This window comes from Hordeum vulgare, chromosome 1H (assembly GCF_904849725.1).
Source record: "Hordeum vulgare subsp. vulgare chromosome 1H, MorexV3_pseudomolecules_assembly, whole genome shotgun sequence".
NCBI classification, from domain to species: Eukaryota; Viridiplantae; Streptophyta; class Magnoliopsida; order Poales; family Poaceae; genus Hordeum; species Hordeum vulgare.
In genome coordinates this window covers 52455084-52462782 of record NC_058518.1, presented here as the reverse complement: position 1 = coordinate 52462782, position 7699 = coordinate 52455084, and the positions used below count along the sequence as shown (strand labels likewise).

Below are 7699 nucleotides of genomic sequence, written 5' to 3'. Positions count from 1 at the left end.
TTTTGTAAGCCACGAACAGTTTTTCAATTTTTACGATTTTTTCAATTCATGAATATTTTTTGAATTGCAATTTTTCTTTTCTTTATTTCATTGATATTTTTAATATCTGAAATTTATAAAAATCATGAATATTTTTTCTTGAATATTTGTTTTTCAAAATGTGAATGTTTTCTTAATATGCAACAATTTTTAAAAAATAGCGAAAAAAATTTAAACCCCCAAACATTCATGAGTTCTTGAACATTTTACTTTAAAATTCTCATTTATATTTTTTATTTTCTATTTTTTTGTTAATTCTAATAACATATAAAAAATACGAAAAATAAGGCCGTCGGACATGGGTCAGCCTGAAGAGGAGCGATGTATCTTCTTCCAGCATGCAGAGCGCAGTATAGGACATCTCCTACATATGCTGGCCCTGGTAGGGATTCTTCAGGCGTTGTTTGGATAAGAGGAATATAGAGAACACGATCTACCTAAGCCAATAAGGCGTTGTTTGGATAGCGGAGATTAGCGGTAGGATTATAGAAAATGAGTTTGTAGCCGATTTCTAGAAAACCCCATTTTACGTTAGCTTTTGCAAATAACCAGTTTATAAAAAAACTACGTTTGGTTAAGAAATTTGGAAAACTGGTTGGTCGAGTTCCTTGTTTGGATACCCATGAGGCCACGACCACTACTAACTGTGCCTATTCCTTTTCTCCTTCGTGAGTGACTCTCACTTTCCCCAAATCACACACCACGGTGTCATCCTCACCCAAGCTCGCGGAGCTCCTGCTCGCTTCCGGTTCCTCCTCCGCTCGCTCACACCACAGCTTCCTCGTCTCGCCCGTGGAAGAATCCACGCGTGGATGCCGGCTACTACGCGCCTTCGTACCCCTGGACACGGTTGCTGCCGGACTCCCAGGTCGCCAAGTACACACCGCCTCGCGCGGACGCCTGCTATTGCGCGCCCCCGCTTCCCTGTACGTTGGTTGCTGCTCGCCTCCCCTGCACGTTGGTTGCTGTCTGCCTCCCCTCAAAGTCGGCCGTGCAGGCTGCACCGACATCAACCGGTTTTACCACAGAATCGGCGGCACCGAGGGCAGCAGGCAGCTGTAGCTCCCGACCAACATCTCTATCAGTAACAACAGATGGGGATGACAAGCTAGTAGATGGGGATTCGGAGGAGCAGGTATGTTTGATTATTATTTTCAAGTTTTGCATTAGTAAATCGAGAGGAGTAGGTAGGATGGAAACACTCGAATGTCCCATAAAAATGCATCATTTTTATGGGACATTCGAGTGTTTCCATCCTACCTACTCCTCTACTCCTCTGAAACCATTTTTATAACCATGGTGCACTAAAAACACGGCTGTTCACTTGTGTTTCTTCGGACTATGACATTTGTTGAATGCATCCCTCAAAATTATGAATAAAAGTCTTTTTAATGGGTTCACTAAGAAACAACATAAAGATTGTATATAAACATATTTTAAATAAAAATTTAATCATTTTGCTTTATATGTAGTCTTCTAATAAAATCTTTATAAAGACTTATATTTAAAAACAGAGAAAGGAATATACTTGTAATCGATTATATCTCCACGTTTTGCCTCTCGTTCTATACTCGAAAGTCAAAACACCACAGTCTAGTCGCTTCCTTCGCCTCACGAAACAGCCCGAAACACGTGCAGCCACATGTGAACACGTGCGTGTTTGCCCAGTTCTCCGATTCCAAGCAATCTTAACAACGGCATTAATCTCCGGTGGCTCCACCAGATTAAGAAGCAGTGCAGCTAGGCTGGCTGATTGCCGCCTTTTGATCGGGTCGGCCGGTTAGACCGACCGGTTTGCGCCACCAACCGGTCCAGCGACCCTGCCGGCCGGCCGGCGATTGAGCAGGCTGGCTGTCATGTCGGCCCGAGCCATCTTCTTTCTTGCTTCCTCGCTCCTGATTAGTTTGTCTCCGCGTGTACGTACGGTCTAGCTTTTGCTAGCTACCGTTAGAAATTAATTAATAGATTAATTTAAGGGATATGTTCAAACCGAACAGTCGTGTCTCTTCTTTGTGTCTATTGACAACAGGCACCTGTTCTGGAGGGATGTCTCCGAACAGACACCTTTTCTTCACACCTTTTCCAGATGTATATATACTTGAGAATCAATAGAAAGAGGACTAATTGTCCATTCACTTTCATTCAATCTCGTTTTACTCTAACACGTTATCAGCACTTTTGTCTACCAAAGCGATTAGGCGACACAGAACGACGAAGGAGACGACCATCGGCCGCTACATGACGAGGCCCCCTCGCTGGCAGACGCACGGGCGTAGCCTCGCCATTCCCACAGACTGCGACGATCCCAACGGAAGGCACCTTCCTCTCCATCAACGTGTGATGGACCGAAGATGAAGAAGTTTCAAGAACGGGATCAATCCATCTACAAGAATCAATCATCCTGATGGATCACTGCACGCTACACTCCATTTGTCTTGTTCCTGATTTGATTAAACAAATGGGTATTTTAATCAACTTTGTTGTTGATTCGGCATGCATCAACTTGGAGCATGGAGATCTCACGGACATGATCAACGCAAGGATTGAAGAAACCACAACATCGCTCCGACGTTAGCGATTTCAACCCAATCAGTTATATCGTCTAGGACACACGAACTCCTGCATCATTGTTCTTCCTTAGCGTGACGAAACGCCCGGCATCGCAAAGCCATGACCGTCCGCCGTGCCTCCGTCAGCCAGGCTGCCGCGCCGCGCCCCGCACTCGTCCGTGCGCCGCGCTCCGCTCGCGGGACACGACCACCGTGCCGTTGGACGAGGCCACTATGCCGGCTGCGTCGAGACGGTGCTCGCCGCCTCGGCCCTCTTTCGCCTATGCCAACAGCTGCTTTCAGCCTCGCCTTTGCCGTTGACTCTTGGCCCTCGGCGTGCCGCTCCCCGGCCCGCCGTCGAGCCGCCGGGCCGCCGCACCAGCACATGGAGGCCGGCCATGCTCGGACTTACGAATGGCGTGACTTCAGGCTCCGGCCTCCCTGGTGGATCTTCCCCAAAGGAGGAAGATGGGGCGCCAGGCCTCTCTTGCAGAGGGCATGATAGCGGCCTCCGGTCGGCGACACCTGAAGCGCACGTGGTGGCTCTTCCCTCCGGTCGTCGTCGCGGGCCCCCTTTCCCCGCGCGGCGCTCACACCCGGAGTACGCAACCGAAGCAGTGGCCGCCGCCCAGCAGTGCCGCGCCCGGCCGCACCAGGCCGTGGCCAGCCCTGCCGCCACCTCTGGGCTCTGCCTCCGCTGGCGACGTGGCTCGTGCCGCCAACGCCGATGGACCAACTCCGCCTCAGCCGGAGATGACCATGGGCTTGAGCAGCCGCGCACCGAGGACGCCGTCGCGCCGCCCCTCCGCCCTCGCCGCGCTTGCCGTCGATCGACCGCTCCAGCGCATAGAGCCCCGCAGCGCTCGGGCTCACAAGCGGTGCGCTGAGCCGCCGCCTGTCCTTGCGGCGCCGTCCTTGGACGGTCGCGGCAGTTACGGGAGAAATTCCCGTGAGGAATCGCTCTGGAGAGAAAAAAGAAGAGAACCTTATCTCTTTGGGTGTTTTCACTTCAGCCCTTGTGGTTTCTCATAATCACAAATAAGTTTCTGCATTTTTTTTGTTGAACCCATGGATTAACAGATCTTTGCGATTAAGCCCTCTGGCTTAATGAATGTTATGAAACGAGCCATCATACTAGACTTTACGGTTCAGACCGAGGCTCAGGTTATTATTATTTATATTTATATAAAGCCTCAGCTTTAAAACAAATACATATTTTAGGCCGTGGGGGTCTTCGGAGGTTGCATAAAATACATCATTTTACATCTTGTAAAATATCATGTGAAGCCTCATGTCTTCATATTTTACATAAATATGTGAATTATTAAGTTCTGCATCTGAATGTATTACCACACTAATACTAAATGCAAAAGAATGTTTTACGTGCATCTATTCCTTCGGAATTTAAGACAATATATATGTCTTTGCCCCAAACAATTCCTAAGACATGTGTTTTAGGAGAACAACTATATTTTTGCAATTAATTTTAATTTTTGCAAATCTTATTGTAATTCCAAACAAGGATTACGTAGTCTCATACTTGATATGGCGGCATCTAAATTTTTATTTGTGAATTACAAGGTACTGATGACATCTACTGCATAATTCGTAGATTATTCATCACTATTATGAGGTCTATATCTTGTGTTTTACAAGATGATTACCTTCAAAGTGCCCTTCCAAATATTAATATGTGACTACCTCTAGATAACATAAGGTAATAGAATTATAAACATCTACTGACAATAGTCAGACTATGTTTTCTATTACTGCGAGATCTACACCATATTGGTGATTATCTTTAAAGTGTTATCCTATATAAATTGAGGTCTACACATATGGCTATATGGCATCAGCCATACTAAAATTTGCTCCTGTGAAGCAATTGTTGTTGTTTACTAAAATGATTTACTATCATAGTAAATTCATGCATGATTATTGCATGTTGAATGGTATTATCTACCAATATCAATTATTCAAGCCTCTTTTTGCTTGAATATGTCATAGGGAACTACACAAATATTTGCATTTACTTGTGATTACCTTCTATTACATTGGTAAAATACATGGCAATGAAGCATATGACAATATTTCTAATTATAGTGTCGTCCATCCATCAAGATGGACCACATAATTTATGACAATGATTAAGTGTCTCAACACTTTCGCAAGGTCCACAGGACATCGTGGTTATAATTTCATAGTGACTAACCAATGTTAAGCATGCAAGTCTATATGTTTTGGCAGTGACTCTAAAGTCACACACTTCCTCAAGAATGAAGTCCAAAACATTAGCAATAATTTATTCACGTGTGTTATATTGAAGGATACCCCAGGTTCACCAAAGATCACCTTGACCATGATTGTTCTCAAACAAATCATTTATTTATAGATGCCACTTACTCCTAGAAGTAAATTAAATAAATGCATTAGCATTTTCAAGTAACGCGTGGCTCACATTTCCAAATACAGTAAGTACATGTTAGGTGAGATTATTTATTGTAAGATGATTTACGACATCAGTCGTTGTATCCACCCCGAGGTATTATTGCTACTATAACCTCACCTTTGGAATATGTGTCATGGCTATTCTCTTAAGAACTAAGTATGTTCATATGTATTTCATGTCTCACCAACTTCACTTAGTTCTCAAACTAAGTACATAATGGATGAATATTTATTCACCTTGAATATTTCCCTTAAGAGAAATACGTTGCCCCGAGCACATTTGGAATGATCACCCAATAATTTTTCAAGACCTCAAGTCTATCGCAACTTACAATTTTGGTAATTATAAAATCAACTTGAAGTTGAGATCTCATGATCTGACATTTTGATATGCAGATCAGGTTGAAAAGCCCTTGATACACTTTACATCTTCTTATGATGGTATTACCATTTTCATGGTAAAGAAACATGTTATTTCTTAAACTCATCATATTCATCCAACGGGTGCTTCAAATATTTGCTAGCATTGAGAATACTATGCATGTCAGTGGTCACAAAATAGAACAATGAGGCATTCAAAGTAAAGTGGAGGATAAATACAACCAATGACATAATTACCTTTTAATTAGTAATTGATCATTTTAAAAAGATTACAAAGAGAACTCTCAAGTTTGTCAAATGCGTGGTTACATGAATATCGTACCTATGATTACCAAACCCTCAAACATATGGTCAAACCAAACCATGAGTTTATTAAAAGGCAAATAAGTTCATTGTGGTATTTGAAAATTTGCAAACATACGACCAGAAACTATTCTGGTAAATGATGTTCTCGAATCTTCATGAGAAGGAGAACCAAAAATATAGTGCAATAAAAGAATGATCAATTCGTTTGTGCCTATGATATGTTTGCATAACTCATTTTTCCGTAATATGGGAGACCTCATGTAATATCCCGATTATTCCCAGAATATTGTTTGCCTATAGTCGTACTACTAAATGTAGTATAAATGTCCAATATCCTATTTCCTGGACACTATATTTGATAATTTTTGCATGTATGAATCAATTCATACTCAGTTTTGTTACGTACACAATAATTTTCTAAATCTTACAAAATATTTGGTTTTAAGCCTTACAATCCAGGTTTGGGGTTGTTTAGAAAATTATTGATAATTCTATTGGTCACAACTTAACAAGTTGCAAAATTTCCCAAATCATCAGATTTTATGTGCACCACATGTGCCATAAGGAAAATTAATTTAAGGAACTCTCGCCTTATAATTCTAAATGAGCCAACTCATTCTTCCTTGAACACATTGAGAAGATATGTGCATTCTCAACCATTGTGTGGTATTTTATAGATACTTTATGGTACTCATGGAAACATTTATAAAATGATTTCTGGTGTGTCTCTTGTCACACAAACCATGAATGATATAACTAAATCAATTGCTCAAATTCTCAAAGTAAGAGAAAATTATCCTAAACAAGGGATAAATCCATTCGAATGGACAACTTTGTTGAACTCATTTCACAAGAAATATCTGATTATATATAATACTTTATGTACATACCCAAAATGGTTTAGTTCAATATCTTATCAAAGATAGTGAAATTAATAATATGACCAAACTTATAGAATCATGATTTACTAGCCTCATGCTAGACAAATACGGCATTACACACCGTAAGTATGATATAAAATCATACCAACTGCATAGCATACTACTTTCCCCTTTTAGTAATTACGTGGAAATCAACAAAGTATTTCCTATCTGCGATAATTCGGTTACATACCTATATCACCACTCCAGCATACATCAATGGGCTCACACAGAAATTTAGGGATCTAAGTGAGGAATGACAATTTATCCGTCAATCAAAATTATTCATAGCCCGTATGCTGATTGCATCAGCAATAAGGACATTTCTGGCATTAGGGGGAGATAAGTACCACAAGGAATGCCAAGAAATAAATTAGGAATGTTATTCACATTCAGTCCTTATATCCACGTACTCAAAGAATCTGAACAAGAAGTTTAGAATCACATATTTGCAACATATTGCAAATCTGCCACATACATTTACTGATGACAAAGGTGTCACTCAATTTTATATTCCTGCAGTAAAGTGTCAGAAAGAGTGGAGGTACCTGATAAACCACTCTTCTCCCAAAATGAGAGCAAGAGGGGGAGAAATCTGACCACATGAGATATAATCTCGCATATGCTTCCGCGGAAATAGAGGAAATCAAATCCTCAACTAGTAAATGTAATTCAACATCAAGTTAAAAGACACCTCACTGGATGCTCATCATCCAAATCCTGACATAAATGTGCACAAATGTTTTTGTGTCGGGAGATCGGAACACCTTGACTCCATTGTTGTAGGAAATCACAAGGAGTTAAAAGGAATAAATACATTTCCACAAATTTCATCGATTCCATCAGAATCATATAAAATAAAGACTACATTTGTCGACATATATTTATTCTCAAAATTGCTAAAACCTTTTGGGCCCTGAACCAGAATCCATGGTAGAGTGCCTCTTGCACTCATATTGGTTCACATAAAAGGAAGCAAGTAATGAAGAATAGCCTCGCTCTACAAACGAGTGGTATTTACCACAGTAATACCTACTCCTCATAAGTATCTTCCAT

The 7699-nt window shown here is 41.3% G+C and overlaps 1 long non-coding RNA gene across 1 annotated transcript; it reads left to right on the top strand.

The window, feature by feature from the left end:
- Positions 1-679: 679 nt before the first annotated feature.
- Positions 680-2526, top strand: LOC123406725. Its single transcript, XR_006612386.1, has 2 exons — positions 680-1174; positions 2231-2526. It is a non-coding gene; the product is annotated as an uncharacterized LOC123406725 (long non-coding RNA).
- The last annotated feature ends 5173 nt before the right edge of the window (positions 2527-7699 follow it).